Below are 19,726 nucleotides of genomic sequence, written 5' to 3'. Positions count from 1 at the left end.
ATTTATTATCTGTTGTCATTTCAAAGTAAAGCAGGAACTCATTTATTCTGCAGACTGTTCTTTGTCTTGCTTTGACATATATGTGCAGATGCACACTGACCTCAGCCTCTGACTACATGTAAACACAATAAAATAAAACAAACTGATGTGAAACAATGATTGAAACACTGTAATAATGATGTTTGTGTTGAACACCACATGTTACCAACCAAGATCATGTGATTGTGTTCAGAGTCAGTTCAAAAAGCAGACCCACATGCTAAATGGTTCTTATACAGCACTTTTTCTACTCTTCTGAGCGCTTCACACAACTGGTGCATTCACCCATTCACACTAGCGCATTTTTCTTAGTGCTTTGTGACAAACATTCACACACACATTCATACTCCGATGGATGCCTCGGAGAGCAATTTGGGGTTAGTATCTTGCCCAAGAACATGTGATAAGCAGACTAGGGGAAGCCAGGAATTGAACATCAGTAGATGTTCAGCTCTACCGCCTGAGCTACAGCCGCCCTTGCAAAGCAGGACTCAGATTACCAAACAAAGGTGACCTTTATTATGAAGCTGATAGTTTCAGGCCTCGATGGTAACAAACGAAGAAAACTGAGTTACAGATAACCAGTGTTGGGACTAACGCGTTACAGTAACTACATTTTTATTGTGGTAACGAACACGGTAACTAGTTATTATGCCAAAATCAGGAATGCGTTAGTCGTTACTGGGATTTAGATAGGGTCGTTACTTCGTGTGGTGGCTATCGCAGAGCTTCCACAGATTCAGTAACATTAGCAAGTGGTGGAGGCAGCAGGTGGATGAGGGAAAGGGGAGGCAGGAGGAGGAGCAGAGCCCCGAGGCAGCCGCTGGTCCGAGTGTCAGGTGAACTGAACTTCAGGTAAGAAGTTATGACCTGCAGTCTATCTGGGTCAGATATGAACCAAGTTTAGGTGCAGTTTATTTTTGTTATTCTGACTTTTTCCGTACTGCGTACTAGCTAGCATGACGGAGTTTCTATATAGCTGGGTGGGTGCTATGAAGATGTTGAACTTTATTTTGTTCATAAGGTTAATTATTATTATTATTGGGGCAGGGATAGCTCAGTAGGTAAAGTGGTCGCCCCATGATCGGAAGGCCGGCGGTTCGAATCCACTTAACGGCTACCCTGAGGTACCCCTGAGCAAGGTACCGTCCCTACACACTGCTCCCCGGGCGCCTGCTTAGTGGGCTGCCCACTGCTTCACTGAGTGAATGGGTCAAATGCAGAGAAAAACAAGTAATTTCCCCATGGGGATCAATAAAGTATCCATTATTATTATTATTATTAGAGTTGCCAACCGTCCCGTAAAAAACAGAATTGTCTTGTATTCAGAGAAAATATTATGCGTTTCGTATTGAGGTGAAAAGACACACAGTTTGTCCCGGACTGCAGTTTTTGTGTTGGATGTAAAAAGCGCACATGATGCTGTGACGTAAAATACTGAGGATCTTTGGAGAGACCCTGAACTTCCTCAGTTGTTGTAGGTGATACAGGCGCTGCCTAGCCTTTTTGGTCTGGACCTGAATGTGGGCAGCCCATGTCAGGTCTGAGGAGATGTGGACACCAAGATACTTGAAGGACTGCACCCTCTCCACTGGAGCTCCATTGATGATAATGGGCTTGTAGTCTCTGTGCTGACCCCTTCTGAAGTCCACCACCAGCTCCTTGGTCTTGCCGACGTTCAGCTGGAGGTGGTTGTCCTGGCACCATGATGCCAGATTCTTCACTTCATCCATGTAGGCCGCCTCATCGTTGTTGGAGATGGCACCCAACACCACTGTGTCGTCAGCAAACTTCACAGTGGTGTTGGAGCCATGGGTGGCCACACAGTCTGAAGTGTAGAGGGAGTAGAGCAGTGGCGAGAGGACACATCCCTGAGGTGCTCCTGTGTTGATGATGATGCTGTTAGAGACGCATCTACCCACCCTCACCACCTGAGTTCTGCCAGTGAGGAAGTCCAACACCCATGCACACAGATGGCTGTTGAGTCCCAGATCCCTGAGCTTTGTGAACAGTCTGCAGGGCACTATTGTGTTAAACGCTGAACTGTAATCAACAAACAGCATTCGCACATAGTTACCCTGTTTCTTGTCCACGTGGCTGAGAGTGGTGTGTAGGACGTGGGCAATGGCATCCTCTGTGGATCTGTTGGATCGGTAGGCGAACTGCAGCGGATCTATGGTGTCTGGGACGGAGGAGGAGATGATGTTCTTCAGCAGCCTCTCAAACACCTTCATTACTACCGAGGTCAGTGCAACTGGCCGGTAATCGTTCAGGGATGAGGGTTTGCTGTTCTTGGGCACAGGGATGATGGTGGATCTTTTGAAGCATGTGGGGACCACAGACTTCGCCAGAGACTCGTTGAAGATGTAAGTGAACACACCTGGGAAGACCTTCACAGACTGTGTTAATTTAACTTCTCCGTGTATAGACCCTATTGAGAGCTGTTGTTCCATAGAGTTTGATAATGAAACTTCACCAGTGCACAATGCAAATCACGAACCCCCTGGCGCAGTGTCCAGAGACTGTTACATTGTGACTAGCCCTTGTTTAAATGTATCTGTTAAGAATCAAAGTTTTATTTATTTTTTTTATTTTTATTTTTCAAGAAAAGCAGCTGAACAACTCAAGGTCTGAGATTCTGTCTGAATCGTGCTGTACTGTGCAAAGCACCATGTTGAATAGAACTTGGATCTTGTCCACGATGCTGTTAAATCAAAGACTGACTCTGTTTTAGCTCCTATAACTGTGTTGCGAGAAATTAATGTTCTGGATCCCATGGTTAATAAGTGTAACCCATCTTTACAAACTGTTTTTCCGAAGACCAGTAATGATCCTGTTCAGGATTTATCTATTAGTGATCTGGTAAACTGTGAATTCATGGTCAAGTCGGTGTCTTGTGCGTCTAAATACGCTGGATCCCATGAATCCCATGAATCGCACTAAGGGAGCAACGAATAACTCGGGCTGCATTTCTGATTCTTTAAGTGTTAAGCAAACTGTGTTGGCTGACATGACTTCTTCCATGAATGAAACGCAGTCAAAGCCATGTTATGAGTCAGAGGACACTGTGTTTAGCTCCACTGAGAAGACAACCACTGATAACGGAAGCTATGATAATAACTTAATAAAACAAAGTACTGTTTCAGGTGTTGCTTCCTTCGCTGCACCTCATGGAGCCAACGATCCTGAGGTAGAAACTCATGTCCTATGTACTGTAGGTTCCTGTGACGTGAAGGTTAAAAGTAACAGGGTGTGTGACTCAACCGTGGAGACCAATAAAGAACTGCTAAGTGATGTTTCCACAGGCGGCACCCTGAACGTCATTCAGGTGGCCAGCTTGACAGCCAGTCATTCTGAGACAATGGACTTGGGGTTGGAGAAATCTAACACTAAGAACACTATGACTGCTGACTCAAGGTCTGTGAACATTAATCCCACTCAGTTCATGGACACTTGTGGTAAAGCGGTGGGCACAGAGGACTGTCTTCCCCCCGCCCTCAAAGAGTGTAAAATTGTGCCTCAGACTGTTTTTGTTCAGTCGCCAGCTCGGACTGCAGTTTTCCAGTCTCCAGTTCTGATATCCTCACGGTCCCCTCTTCAGCCACCACCTTCACCTGCTGAGAGCTCGGGGGAGCCATCTCAGCCGTCTGCAGCAGCCTTATCTGAGGACTCCACCAAACTCATTCCACCCACTATAGGCTGTGTGTTGCTGCAACTTGAAAAGCAACCTGCCACGTCAGCTGGAGGGCCCGAGGAGCCCGTCCAGCCTCCTGCCACGTCAGCTGAAGGGCCCGAGGAACCCGTCCAGCCTCCTGCCACGTCAGCTGGGGGTTCAGGAGAACCGCACCAGCCTCATGCCACGTCAGCTGGAGGGCCCGAGGAAACCGTCCAGCTTCCTGCCACGTCAGCTGGGGGTTCAGGAGAACCGCACCAGCCTCCTGCCACGTCAGCTGGAGGGCCCGAGGAGCCCGTCCAGCCCCACGCCACGTCAGCTGGAGGGCCCGAGGAGCCCGTCCAGCACCACACCACGTCAGCTGGAGGGCCCGAGGAGCCCGTCCAGCCCCACGCCACGTCAGCTGGAGGGCCCGAGGAGCCCATCCAGCCACCACCTGCAGCTGCCTCGCTGTCGCCTGGTCCAGCTTCTGCTTCTGCTTCGCCTTGTCCAGCTTCAGCTTCTGCTCCGCCTGGTCCAGCTTCTGCTTCAGCTCCTGCTTCGCCGTCGCCTGGTCCAGCGTCAGCCCCAGCTCCTGCTTCGCCGTCGCCTGGTCCAGCTTCAGCCACAGCTCCTGCTTCGCCGTCGCCTGGTCCAACTTCAGCCTCTGCTTCGCCCGGTCCAGCCTCTGCTTCTGTGTCGGCCTCGCCTGGTCCTGCGGCTGTGTTGCCGCCGCCCAAGCCACGTTCTGCCCCTTGGAATCGCCGGCCACTTTCCGGGCCGTCAGCTGGACATCATTGCCGTCGGGGGCGGCCTCCTGAACTGCACTGCCACTGCCTCCCGCATGGACGGCCTCCTGATAGGAGAAGGCGTGGCCTGTTGAGTAGCCAACCTCCGGGTCGGCCGCCTGAACTCATAAACTGTGGGCTGTTGTGTTGCCAACCCCTTGAACTATGTTTGGACTTTTGTCATGTGCTCCGGTGTTTCCTGTCGGCTGTTTTTGTTTCCTGTTCTGGGCCCTCCGTCCTGGTCCCCCGCCTCCCGCCCGGGCTCAGTGGTCTGTTTTTTTTTTTTTTTTGGTTTGGGGCTGTCTGGAGCCAGCCCTTGGTGGGGGGATGGTGTCATGGTCCTGGGTCGAGCAACCCAGCGTTCGAGTTTATGTATCTTTTGTATTTATTTTTGCCTTAGCTTAGTTCACCTAGTTAATTTCTAGATTACTGTGTAGTCCTGTTTCTTAGTTATGTCATCTCCCCTGTACTAAGTCTCCCTGGTTCATGCGTCATGTCTGTGTGGTTATGTTTGGTTCCTTGTCTAGTCTGTCATGTGTGTTAGGCCTGTTAAGTTGTGTTGTCGTGTCTAAGTCTGCATGTTTCCTGTTTTATTTTGAAAAGGGTCTTGTGTTCTGTGTTCATGAGGTTAGTTTTACTGTGCATCATTATGTTTATCCTAGTCAGCTGTTTCCTCATGTGTCTCCACTTCCCCTGATCACCTCATGTGTGTATTTAAGTCCTCTGTTTTCTGAATGTCATTGTCGGGTCGTCTGTTATCCCCACCATAGTCTTAGTACTTCATAGTATTTGTTTCTTAGTGTTTTTTAGTTTGCTTAGGGTTCCTTGTTTAACCCCTGCAATCATCCAAATAAAGGATCGCTTTCTGTTTAAACCTGCAACACCTCGTCCACATCTGCTTTTGGGTCCTGTTTCAAAAAACACACCGGCGCACCCCGCCGTGACAGAAGTAAGTAGTAATGTAACTAAGTTACTAATTTAAAGTAACTTACCCAACACTGCAGATAACTGATCACAGGAACACAGAGACTTACCTGTGGGTCATCACAAAATCTCTATTGAGGTCACAAAAGTGTCAACTTACACTTTCCAGTCAACATAAATAAATAACTGAGACTTAAACACTGTGTGATTCCACAAATGTTAATCTGTCCAAATGATTCAGTGATGTGTAGACTAATAGATCAGAAGATACTGTGGTGTATTACCTACAACATGACTGTAGACGGATCTTATCATAATTATTCCTGAAAGACTTTTACCTTTATTTTTACTCATGTTGCCATAGTAACTTTAATCTCCGAAGACCTGAACTCTTTCATAGCATTTTTATTTCTCTTTGCTATTTGGGCTGATTGGCACCTGATGAATGTAAAAACAAAGAATTACTTTTTATTGATTTTGCTCTACAAGGGCCTGATATCCACATATGGGGACATTCGTTTGAAAATTTGATAGAACAGTGGCAGAATAATGTCCTCGTGAGTGGATATCAGGTCCTTGTAGAACAAAATTTAGTACTGTGGTCTAGACAAGACAAAATGTGATGTCCACATTTGTGGACGCCACAGGCTAAATCTTGAAAGCATGCTGAGAAAATGCACAAAGCATTGCAACAAACCACTATTGAACTGTTCACTTATAACTGGACCAAACTTCCAGTTCCTCTTTACACTTACTGAGGTTTGATAAGAAGAATAAGACGACACCACATTCACACCAGAGTTTTTGAAGTGTTTTAGAGCAGTGGGTTGATGTGATTGATGGTTTGTCCTTGTATATTATGTGCATGTGATCACAGCTCTGGGCCCTGTCCTCAGGCCTCCGTCTTCCTTCTGCTCTCTTTCAGGTGCTCTTTGTTTTCTGTGTCATTTCCTCTTTTTTCTTTTTTTTAAATCTCTTTCCTTCTTTTAATTTCTTCTTCCTAGTCTGGACCTCCCCACCTGTCAGCTCTGGCACTGTTACAGTAAAGATGTGTAATCTTTTTTTATTTTACTTTAATACCTGTAAATAGTTAATGTAGCAGTTAAAGCACAGTTTCTATAGCAAATGTTCTTCCTCATTTTAACTCTGCAGGCTGATGAAGGAAACAACAAAAGATCATTGAGGTTTGTTTCAGTGCAGAGATGGTGCAGATAAGACTGCAGCTCCGTGTGAACTTGCAGTTATACAAATAACAATGTTTACACAATATTTTCCATCATTTTGAGAAGTGATCCTTCCTGTCACAGTCTGATCTACAGGTCAGAGTTTAAACACTTTCTGCATATGTTCATGGTCTCAATCATTAAACCTTTACATCTTACTGACATGTATTATAAAGTATTGTCCTCATCAGGGTATGAAGAGGACAATAAAGTGCAGTGTGCTTTAGGACCTTATGTTTGCTGGATACTGATGGCTTAAAATAAGACACTGCTACACACAAAACTATTGTCTCAAACTACAGGCTGCATTTCCTCTTTTGCATGTGGTCGAGACGAAAATGAGGCCGTTCAGTAGATTAAAAATAAACCTGTGGCAGAACAGACAGTAACCACCAACAACCCTTCACACACATATCGGCACTGTAGCTATTCTGCATTGTCATTTTTGTGGTTTGATCTTAATGTCTTTAAATTTAATACACAAACAGATGTCATGGTCCTCCAGTCTTCTCTGACTTCCTGTCAGTGCTGTTGTGGTTGCTCTCTCTCTCTCCTGCTGTCCTCTCCACCTGGGTGGTGCCCCATTCTGGGTTCCTGCCTTTGGCCAAAGCAACTGCTGCTCATCATCCTCATCCGATGCTTAAGGTGGTGGCTGAGCTGTAGGCTTTGCTGGATTGTTGTACTTACTTTAGTTACTGTAACCAAGACACAGAATAACTCCAGCTTTGTGTCTTTTTCATTGTAGCTGAAGTACGGGACAAACTGTTCCTTTTCAGCTCAACACGAAACGCGTAATATTTTCTCTGAATACGAGATGATTCAGTTTTTTAGGGGACGGTTGGCATCTCTACTAATTAACCTTATGAACAAAATAAAGTCCAACATCAGTAACATCATAGCACCCACCCAGCTGTATAGAAACTCCGTCATGCTAGCTAGTACCCAGTACGAAAAGGTCAGCATAACGAAAATAAACTCCACCTAAACTTGGTTTATTTCTGACCCAGAGAGACTGCAGGTCATAACTTCTTACCTGAAGTTCAGTTCACACTCAGACCGGCGGCCGCCACGGGTCTCTGCTCCTCCTGCCTCACCTGCTGGCCTCCACCACTTGCTAATGGTACTCAATCTGTGGAGGCTCCATGATAGCCACCACACGAAGTAACGACCCTATCTAAATCCCAGTAACGATTAACACGTTCCTGATTTTGGCATAATAACTAGTTACCGTGCTCGTTACCACAATAATAACGTAGTTACTGTAACGCGTTAGTCAACACTGGTGAGAGCTTTGTGATGTTTACTGTGTTTGGAGTCTCAAGTTAGTTTGTTGTCTTGTGTAGTTAGTGTGTAGTGTAGTCGTTGTTTTGTTTTGTGTGTCAGTTCTACTAGTGAATGTCACAGTTGCTGTCTTAAAGCCACCAAAGGCAGACTGCAGTGTAAATGCTGAGTGACACACCTGCTGTCAGACCTGCAGGATTTATCCCTGTGCTGTTCTCATCTGTGTTATAGTGACACAAACTATTTTTTGGAGTTGCATAAATAATTTGTTCTCTTCTTATTTGATGCAGAACACCTGATTGTTCTGTAAACAGTTTTAAATGGTTATATAAAAAACGTCTGAGCCTTGGCTGCATTTTTAGGTAAATAGTACCATATAACTTTGTTTTTTGCAAAACTTGTGCATATTTTTTAAAAATGTACAATTTGTATTTGCATTTCAAGTTATGAAAATGATTCGTTAAACATGCTTTTGGTTTTTACAGTCAAAAATATCACTTTGTCTGAATTTAGATAAATTGTGCTGATACATTATATCAAAATGGGTAAATAACAGATTGGCAAGATAAACAGTTTTTAAAGGTGAAATATAGAGGCCAAATCAAAAGTAGTCAAAAACGGCCAGTTATACCCTGGACACCAGAAGGTTAAAGGCTAAAAGCAAAGTTGTCACCAAGTACTGTTTATATTTGTGTGTATTGCTGCAGCTTCTTTGAGTATTAGCTTGGTGCCTTTGGGTGAAATAATGGTAATATGACTGATCCATATGCTCACAAAGAATAGCCACTTGTTTCTGTGCTACCAAAGTTCCCCGGCTTTCATTCAAAATGTGTTTATCATCAGCACCGACACATTAAACTACTTAAACATTATAAATGTGTTCAAGCTCACACTGAGGCCTGTGGGGCACAATCAGCCACTGAGACAGTTCACACATTTATATGTATTTGTACATGAATATTTCATACCTTAAGGCTGCCTGTTTATTTAAGGGAGATGAACAAAGTACATTGGAATTGCACATAATAATATCATAGATGATAAATTAAATAGATTTTAAGTAGATGCTTGTGCATTCTTAAAGTCTCATATGTTGAATTGAACCATGTGATCTGTTCAAAGCCTCCCAGTCAGTGCTGTTCTCCATGACTGTCTGACTGTGCATGATGTTATCAGCACAAACACTTTAAAAGTGATCATTTAGGACTTCAGCAATAATACAGACAGCAATGTAGTTAGCAATAAAACAGTTTTATTGGGAATTAACTTAAAAAACAAACATCAGTCTCCTATTTTCTATCACACAGGAAAGAAGCATCAATATCTGATAAGACGTATTTATTTATTTAATTATTTTTTTTGGGGGGGGGGGGGGGGGGGGGGGTTCAACAGGAGAAGAATATCTCTAACAAGTTGATTTGTTAACATCTTAATTTTTAAGTGAAATGTGCATGTTGAGTTTATACACCATGTATATAAGGCGACCGTCCTTTTGCAGTATTTTTGTGTGCTGTGTTTTTCTGTCTTAACAAAAGGGGAACAGATGTGTTTAAGTTCACCCAGGATGATTTGTTTTCATTTTCACATGGTCTTACTGAGGTAATGCGAAAAGACTATGTGCACCTTAGCATATGCTACTTCCGGTGGCACCCAAAATGCACACAGATGGAAGCAAAAGGTGAACTTAAATACAGCTTTAATGCTGGACGACAAAACAGAAAACTGGCTGAAGTAAAATACAAAATAAACTTACGCAGGCAGACAGAACACACAACATGAATGAGGGTAGATCGCAACACTTTTGCAAATATGTAATGTCCTGATAAATCGAGCAGATATTTGAAGTTTACACAGCTACATTCTCGACTGAAAATATCTTAAACATTTATTTTGTGACCAAGAAAGAGTAATATTAAAACAAAGTAGCTGCCGCCATTGTTGGAAACTAGAATTGGCCGCGCTATGAATTCTGGGTTAGATCAGGCCACAAAGAATACACCCGACCCATCCTTCCAATCTAGGGAAAAGGACACATTTGGAGGAGTCTTCGAGGTTGGACAGTCTTCGTTGCGTTGCTGTAACGTTATCGACCTACAAATGCAGCCTGCAAAGGATGCAGCCCCTGAATTTGGACACAGCTACGATACTGGAGACGGCTTCTTCTTGTTTTTGTGTTGAACACTAGCTGACCTGATCGTGACTAGTCAGCGAATCGTGGCAACCCCAGTTGTTATTATTGGATGACTCTACACAGGTTTAGCTGAGAGGTCGGTGACAGAAAGTGATTATAGGGTTGTAGCTTACACCGTCCCGATCATTGTGTTCTTATTTCTTAGAGCAAAAGAAGTGTCAGTCTGGACAAATGAACAGAAAAACTAAACAGAGGCAGATTCTGTTGGCATTGATATTTTTTATATTGTCATTTGTGCTAAAATATATAGATATATAATCATCGCCTTTATGTGTCCTAATATGGCTATAATTATGAAGAAGTCAGACAGTCAGAGGATTTATTTTCAACCTTCTACTATTTCCTTTATCTGTGTCTGTGCTGACAAAATGTGCTTTCTTTATTTAGAGTGCAGCTTAGTCCAGAGATGAGCTATGTTATACATTAGGAAAGCACCATGTTCTGTTTCTTCTAAAGTGCAAGACTTCACACCTTTAAATGTTTGTTTGAGACATGACTTATTACAAGTTTCTGTTTTTATAGTTTAGCAAAGTGCTTGTTTCTGCTTTTCTGCATACCTCATACACACGGTTTAAGTTCATTGAAAGGTCGCATGTCTATGTATGGTATAGCTGGAAACACACACACACACACACACACACACATGCAGTCTGAGCAGAAGAAAAGCTGCTCTGGAAACATGAGCAACAGTTTGACAGGTGACCAGAAAGATGGTGAAGCTCAGCAAACACGAAGCAATTTGATACCAGAACAAAAGAGAAATGTCTCCCAAGAACAGCAACGACTTCACAGTTTAAAGAAGAGCGATGATTCATAACCATCAAAGAGCAACTCAGAGGATAAACAGAAGAAAAGTGATTTGATTGAGAGGAGAGTGATTCTCAGAGACGGTCACTGAACAGGAGACGTGACGACTTTCAGGACGCCTCACTGACATTCATTGATGCAGATGATGATTTGACTGTGACTAACCCAAAGATAACAGTTATATTTGTTACCATTTAAGATATTTTGACTCTAAATGATGTATTTTTTATTATCGTAAAGCATTTCTAAAACCAGTAACACTGAGATTTTATCCACTTCTGTCTGTAGTTTTGTGTCATGGTCACAAGTCTGTGAAAACAAAGTGAGTGTAATCTCTAAGAGTTCAAACTTAAGTGCAAATTAAAATATTTTGATGAAAATAAAACCATCAGAAATGTTTACATGAACCAAATCACAAAAACTGGAAGATGGAGGATGGAAAACATGTAAAACAATCAGGTACTGAGCAGAATTAATGTGTGGAAATGTCACATCAGGTGTTCAGCATTAAAGGGGACATGAAACACTACATGTATAAATGCTGATGTACATCATGGAGCCCAGCTCTCAAAAACTGACACAGATGTAACTCTGACTGTGAAGCTTAATTTAAGAAATAAGTGCTTAGAGTTATAAAAAGATGTTCAGCGCCATCTTCTGTCAGTACAGAGCATCACATCACCAGGTCGGTTTGTTTCAGTCAAAAGACTCACATCAGTTTATAATGGATTGGATTTATATAGCGCTTTTCAAGGCACCCAAAGCGCTTTACAATGCCTCTATTCATTCACTCTCACATTCATACACTGGTGGAGGCAAGCTACAGTTGTAGCCACAGCTGCCCTGGGGCAGACTGACAGAAGCGAGGCTGCCATATCGCGCCATCGGCCCCTCTGGCCAAGACCAGTAGGCAAGTAGGGTAAAGTGTCTTGCCCAGGGACACAACGACCAGGACAGAGAGCCCTGGGATCGAACCGGCGACCTTCCGGTTACAGATGCGATTCCCAACCCCCTGAGCCACGGTCATTTATGTTAAGTAACTAATAGCAGAACCAATAACTCAGTGAAAATAAGGACACTTAAACTAAACATCAGTTTAATGGGGTCACTGTTGTGCTGCAACAATGAGTTTTATGTTAAAACGGAGGATATACTGTCTGCTTTCACCGTCTGTCTCTTTAGCAGTAAGAGGTTCTGCGTTGTTTGGTTAGCTGCACTGACACAGGAAAATCCAGCTGTTAGCTGTAATGTTCAGGTCTGTGAAGCACTTTATGAGCGAGGACTTCATGAAGGAGAGTCTGTTTGACATGTTTTGTGAACTTTAAGTTCTTATTTCTTAAATCCAGTTTCACAGACAGTTACATCTGAGTCAGTGTTTGAGAGCAGGGCTCTAAGATGTAAATTATCATTTATACATGTGGTGTTTTTTAATGTCCACTATAAAGGACAAATGTAATTTCATGCATTTGAACCTGTTTTACATACAAGAACATGTTTGAGTAAATATTTAACTATTTTTCACGTAGAACCACTTAACAGTGTCCCAGCTGTAGATCTTCTGTCGTGAGCTGAGAGAAGAAGTGTTTCTATAATCTGCTGCAGAGAACTGTGGAAATGTTTGCTGCATAAATCAGCAGCTACAAACACTGAGAACCTGCCTGGATATCAGCATAAGGACGTGTGTGAGGGGTCACTGGCTGCCCCTGTGTCTGTCCCACCTGTGTTGAAGAACAATAAAGTTTATTATAAAAGCATTGTGTCCCCTTGATGCAAAGTGAAGTTCTGTTTTGTGTTTGAGTCTTTGCAGGTGTGTAATGTTGCTGTACCTTATAGGATTTGTTCAGAAGGCGCAGACAGACTCTGTATCTGTGTGGACGAGGAAACCATCTGGTTTTACTTTCATGTAAACATCTGGCCTCAGACACATAACTTATCATTTGTAATTTGTTCTGTGTTGTAAAGATTTTTTTTGCAAAACATGTGAAGCTGAAACACTTCTCTATCTTCTTCTGTATCAGTAAAAAAACATTAAGACCTCTCCTGGGAGCTGACAGTGACTTGAAAAAGTATCATACCCTTTGAACGTTTACACATTTTGTCACCTTACAACCACCAACTTAAATGTTTTTATTAGGATGTTCTGTGATAGACCAACACAAATAGTGCAGAACTGTGAAGTGGTATGAAAATGATACATGGATTTCAAAATTTTAAGCAAATAAAACTCTGAAAAGTGTGGCATGCATTTGTTTTCAACCCACCTTCATCAATACTTTGTAGAGACACTGCTCGCTGCATTTACAGCTGCAAGTCTTTACCAGCTTTGCACATCTACAGACTGAAATGTTTGCCAATTATTTGTTGCAAAATGGCTCAAGCTCAGCCAGACTGTGAACAGCAATTTTTCAAGTCTTGCCACAGATGCTCAGTGGGATTTAGGTCTGGACTTTGACTGAGCCATTCTAACACAAGAATATTCTTTGATCTAAACCAGGGGTCGGCTGGTGTCCTGCAGGTTTTAGAGATCACCCTGGTTTGCAGTTGTAGCATGCTTTTTCCATTTTTGGATGATGGATTGAACAATACTCCTTGAGATGTTCAAAGCTTGGGATATTTTTTTATTACCTAACCCTGCTTTAAACTTATCTCCAACTTTATCCCTAACCTGTCTGGTGAGTTCCTTGGTCTTCATGATGCTGTTTGTTCACTAATGTTCTCTAACAAACCACTGAGGCCTCCACAGAGCAGCTAAATAGGTGACTTCTGAAGGTAAATGAATGCACTGGATTTTAATGAGGGATATCAGAGTACAGGTGGCTGAAAACAAATGCACGCCACACTTTTTAAAACCATGTATCATTTTCATACCACTTCACAATTATGTGCTACGTTGTGTTGGTCTATCACAGAAAATCTCAGTTTAAAAAAGGTGTCAAAATGTGTAGAAGTTCAACAGGTATGAATACTTAAGCTCATGTAAGCTCATGCTTTGTTCAGTTTGATCAGAAATATCCAAGTGACCAGTTTAATGTTGAAGGAAGTGATCAGAGTAAAATACAGCTTTATTATCCACTTAGCTTTGGTTCAGACTAATAATTGGTTCTTAGTGCAGTGGCACTTTGATATCACTGTAATGTGTTGTCATGCTAATAATGCCAGTAATAGATTACTTTGGCTTGCACAGCAAATGTGTAGCTTACAAAGAATGATGAATAAATGTTTTTATTCTTCATTTGTTTGGTGTTTAACTGTTTTCCCATCTCACTAAATACACAGATTTAAAAAGGTGAAAAGAACAAAATAATAAATTTGAATAAATGTCTGTTTCCTAACATGAGAAAAATGCCACCAGACCTAACTTATATTAATAAGTCCACCCAAAATGAATTTCATACTAATTAAAAAAACTTTCCAAACCAGGTTTTCTTTTTATAAAATTAACTTTGGTGTACTCACTCTCAGTTCTAAGATCTTTAAACTCAATAAGAGAGGAGGTGATGTCATCGTATTCATCTGATCCTGAAATGTTCATATTTTTATTTACAGGATTGTTAAAACATATAACATGAAATTAGATTCATTAAATTAAAAATAAGTTTAATCTCTAACTGTTCTGTGCTTTTCAGCACATATACTGTACCATTTCTGTTTTTCACTTGTGTGACTGATTCATAGACGTCAGCAGTACCTAAAGAAAAAACAAGCCAGGCTCACATTAATCATTTTATTACAGTTACACTAAAGATCAGAGCAAACACAGAAACACTGTGTGAGTCAAAACCAGGACTGTAAGATCTTTAAATGTTATTTAAAAAACTGCTGAACACAAACTGAACCTGATAAATGTTTGTGTTAATGGAGGTTTAATAAAAGTCAGTATCCATCCATTCGCTTCTGCTTATCTGCCAGTCTGTCGCAGGGCTCACACACAGGGACAGACAACCATTCGTGCTCACATTCACTCCCACATTCACACCTATGGGCAATTTAGATTGATCAATTAGCCTTTCCCCACTAAAAGTCAATATAAATAATGATGATAAAGATCGGTTTAAATACTGACCATGTTGAAGAGAGTCGTACACATGAGTTTCATCCTGGTTGACTCCATGATTTGTGGAGGAGCCCGGACTGTGACTCTCAGACTGGATCGACCTAAAACAGGAAATAAACACAATTGTCATGGTCCTCGGTCTTTTGACCCAACGGTTTGTGTTTTTCATTATTATGATATTGTGTTTGTTCTGATTGTGTACTGGGGTTTAGACTTTTTAGTTCCTAGAGTTTGGTTTCTGTGTTTCCTCTGTTTAGTGTCTGTACCGTGTCTCTGTGCATTTCCTGTTTTATTGTGAAGATCCATGTCTTCTGTTAGTGTGTTCAGTTTATGTTTTCCCCTGTCTCGTCAGTTCAATTTGGTTCAGCTGTGTCTGCCTCCTGTTTGCTATTCCACGTTTTCCTCTGTGTGTATTTATAGTGTGTGTCCACGTGTTCTTGTTGCTGGTTCGTCTGTGTTCTTTCCCTGCATCATTCTGTGTCGTCCCCCGTGTCTCCCTGCATCATCATTTTGCCTTTGCTGTTTCTGTTTGTTTCACCACTTCATGAATAAAACTCATTTGCATCTCAGCTGCCTGCATCTTAGGTCCTAATTCTCAGCCTCCACTCATCTGCCACGGCAGACCTGACAACAATAAACTCAAAAGCAACTGATGTTTGTTTAAAATAATAATAAAAAGTATTTTACCAACCTGGTGAAGCAGGAATCTGTAAGATAAGATAAGAATACTTTATTAATCTCAGAGGAAACTAAGCGGTCACAGTGGCTCAAAGACAGTAAGAACAGTAACTGACTAAACTAAATAATATAATATATCACAAAGTATGAATAATAATGCACACTACAAAAAGTAAAGAATTTCAATTCTGTTGTACCAGCTGCAAATGGAAGCATTTCATCGTGCAGTCGATGGATGTTAGTAGCAGCAGGTATAGAGTATTGCACATTGAGATATTTACAGACACCAGTGTGTGCATGTGTGCTTTCACATGATGATGTATGTTGTAGAGTCTGACAGCAGCTGGAAGGAAAGATCTCCTAAATCTCTCCTTCACACTGTGGGTGCAGCAGCCTGTCACTGCAGGAGCTGCTCAGTGCTGTCAGAGTGACCTGCGTGGGGTGGGAGGTGTTATCTAACAGGGGTTACAGCTGAGCCACCATCCTGTCACTGACTGCCTCCACTGGGTCATGAGGACGTCCCAGAACAGAGCTGGTCTTCTTCATCAGACTGTTCAGATTCTTTAAATTATAATTATTATGTTTAATTGTTTCACTGAGATTTTGTGTCATCAGATCAGAATGAATGTTTGAATATTTAAAGTGAATGTAGTAAATAAACTCTGTAAAACTATCTATTAGTGAAATGTTCATATTTTATTTACAGGTTTGTAAAAACATGAAATTAGTTTCATTAAATCAAAAACAAGTTTCATCTCTAACTGTTCTGTGCTTTCCAGCACATATACTGTACCATTTCTGTTTTTCACTTGTGTGACTGATTCATAGACGTCAGCAGTACCTAAAGAAAAAAGACAAGCCAGGCTCACATTAATCATTTTATTACAGTTACACTAAAGATCAGAGCAAAAACAGAAACACTGTGTGAGTCAAAACCAGGACTGTAAGATCTTTAAATGTTCTTTAAAAAACTTGTGAACGCAAACTGAACCTCTTAAATGTTTGTGTTAATGGAGGTTTAATAAAAGTAAATATTAATAATGATAATCAAGATCAGTTTAAATACTGACCATGTTGAACATAGCCGTACACATGAGTTTCATTCTGGGTGACTCCATGATTTGTGGAGGAGCCCGGACTGTGACTCTCAGACTGGATCGACCTAAAACAGGAAATAAACACAATAAACTCAAAAGTAACTGATGTTTGTTTAAAATAATAATAAAAAGTATTTTACCAACCTGGTGAAGCAGGAATCTGTGAAAGAGACAAATGTTATTACACATGTTTGTCATGTATAAATTGTTCCACTGATATTTTGTGTCATGAGATCAGAATACATGTATATGTGTGAATAATTAAAGTGTATGTAGTAAATAAACTCTCTAATACAGCATGAAAAGAAGAGGCTCTTACACTTGGACTGTCTGCAGCGATACAACAAGAGCAGGAGAATAATAATGAGAGAGACTCCACAAACCAGTCCAACCATCAACCACACAGGAGATGAACTACGTCCAGTTACTGTAATAACAAACAATAATTAATTATTAAAAAAGTGTAAAAGAAGAACTCTGAGAGCACAAATCTCTGCTAAGGCAGCTCACTCTGTTGACAGCATTTACTTTCAAAGAAAACAATATTGTATTTTCAGTGTATTTTTTTTTTTATTTGTACTGTGAGAAGTTTGTAGTTCAGCAAAAATAAGTCCAAAGGCAGATTTTTTCAACATGACAAGAAAGGGCGATAAGAAATGTAAAAGTGAGGTCAGAGGTCAAACAAATGACATTTTAAATCTTTATACATTACTTTCTATATGTTGACAAGACACAACACCTTTGTAAGAATCATAGTTTCTGTGTCATAAGGATTTCTTTTTAGTCATTAAGTTGACCTTGAAGACCTCGGTGGCTGTAGCCAAATGTTAATGGATAGTTAACATGACTGCAGCTCGTCAGTGAGGTAACCAGGCAGGTCTGCTGGGATCCTTTCTAGGAAAATAAGGTTTGTATGCTAACAGATTTTCCCCTTGTTTCAGTTTCTTCCTGCTTCAAGATTCATTTTCATGCCATCATTCACCTCCAGTCAGACGCCTGCCACCTTGGATCATTACCCCCCTATTCACCACCACTGCTGCCCCCTCGGAGCCTCTTCCTCACTTGCCTGCCTGCCCATCGTTCAGCAGTTTCCTTGGGCCTCTGCATTATCCTTTACTCCCACCTAGTCTGGACTCAAATAAGGCATTGTTGCAGCCACTTTATGAACACTCTCTGTCTTGTCACATTCTCTCAGATTTCCTGCCCTAACTGTTCTCTCCTCTCCCACAGATCTGCCGCCCTCACGCTGTTATGTCCACTCCTCTGGCCTGTCTCTCTCACCTCAGTTAAGATGTTTTTGTAGGACTCACTCATTAAGTTTAGGTTCATTTATGTTTTGTTCTTGTTGACTGAGTCGAAGTTTGCAATCTGTTGTGTTAAATGAATTATCCTTTGTGTGAATAAAGAAAATTCCACTGATTACATCCTCTGCTTTTTTCACCTGAGTCCCACACTTGAGTCCTGAAACTCACCGATATTAAACCTGACAATATATTACATAATAGTTTTATAAAAGTTCTTACAAACTTTTCCTTTTGGAGATCTTAGCCTGGTTTTAATGACTGGATAGAAGTTTGAACAAGTGACAACATTTAAGGTTCATCATGTGGATCATTCGTGTAGTCACCATTTGCATTTTTCGAAGGCTGAGGGTCCATGGAGTAAATAAATGCATCATATTACTATTTTATATGGCGATTGTTGAATCTGCTATTCGTGATATCACTACAAACTTTCTGTCAAGCTCAGATCCCAAATTCAAAATTTGATTAAGAGGACTGGAAATATAGTTGGGATGCTCCCTTCATCCTCCCTCCAGGAGTCAAATTACTGACGGTGACATTATTGAATGGTTAAAGGTGAAATTGTAAATAAGTGTTTGTATGTTTTATTCTACATGACGTGTTTCCCTAAATTGTTCTGAATGGAGCCAACAAAAGTTCATCTAATCTGATGACAGAGATGTTGAGCTTTTTAGAGTTTTATTCTGACAGAAAAAAAAATACTTTCTGCAAATTTTGACAAATGTGACTATGAAAAGATTGAGTGAAATAAGACCAACAACAAAGAATATTTTGATGCTTTTTTGTCTAAAATTGTCTCATTTTTGTTTGTTTTGCCACATAGAATTACTTCACATAGAGCAAAGCTGAGACAAATGTTCATGTGACGTCTAAATCATTCAGATCCAAGAAGTAAATGTATAATAACATACTCTGTACAGTGATGTTGACTGCACTGCTGAACTCTCCTGATCCAGACTCACACCAGTACACTCCAGTATCTGACTTTGATGCTTTGAAGTTACATGTGGATCCAGTCATTCTCCTACAGTCAGAGAGTCGGCCGTCCTCAGAGAACTTCCTCACTCTCCACTCAGGGAAGTTTCCCTCACAGGTCAGTGAGACAGAGTCAGAGGTGAAGTGTTGCACTCTGTCAGGACTCACTGTGAGAGACGCTGCTGAATGAACATCTGGAAACAACATGCAGTGAAGAGACAAAGCTCACAGATGTTAGGATTCAAAATATCACAGTGAGAATATTTGTTTGTTTGAAGCTTTTGTTTTGAAGATCAAATTTAATAGTTCAAAATGATAAAGTGTTTGTTTGGTGAGACAACACTGAGTCTAACAACAAGCCCTGAATCACACACACAGTCAAATCAATGGAAAACAAAGGAGCCGAATACTGACATGTTTAAGATGATCTAACCCACATGCTTTATCTGCTGGCAGCTCATGTAGAGCTTGGTACACGTCATGTGACATCATGAGCTTTGAGTCATCACTCTCAGCATCATCCACCTGATACAGATCACTCTGAACACACTTCAGTCATTTGCTGTAATGTTTCTGTCATAATTCTGTGATATTGTCTGTTTCACAGATTCCTTCTACAGTGAGATATTTTGCAGCAGCAGGACCAAAACTAAAAACCTTTGAAGTATATTTTAAATGAACAATAACAGCAGCTGTTATTTGTGACGTCTTCT

At 41.3% G+C, this 19,726-nt stretch overlaps 1 protein-coding gene and 1 long non-coding RNA gene across 2 annotated transcripts in view; both read right to left on the bottom strand.

Annotated features, from left to right (window-relative positions):
- Window positions 1–19,726, bottom strand: part of LOC143416732 (basement membrane-specific heparan sulfate proteoglycan core protein-like) — a 119,264-nt gene that overhangs the window by 62,028 nt on the left and 37,510 nt on the right. The window lies entirely within an intron of this gene.
- On the bottom strand, window positions 10,404–16,479 carry LOC106675671 (uncharacterized). Its single transcript, XR_013096865.1, has 7 exons — window positions 16,431–16,479; window positions 15,651–15,666; window positions 14,969–15,060; window positions 14,546–14,593; window positions 14,362–14,424; window positions 12,732–12,771; window positions 10,404–12,623 (listed from the first exon to the last, which is right to left on the bottom strand). It is a non-coding gene; the product is annotated as an uncharacterized LOC106675671 (long non-coding RNA).

This window comes from Maylandia zebra, linkage group LG3, assembly GCF_041146795.1.
Source record: "Maylandia zebra isolate NMK-2024a linkage group LG3, Mzebra_GT3a, whole genome shotgun sequence".
Classification (NCBI taxonomy): domain Eukaryota; kingdom Metazoa; phylum Chordata; class Actinopteri; order Cichliformes; family Cichlidae; genus Maylandia; species Maylandia zebra.
This window is presented reverse-complemented; position numbering and strand designations above follow the sequence as displayed.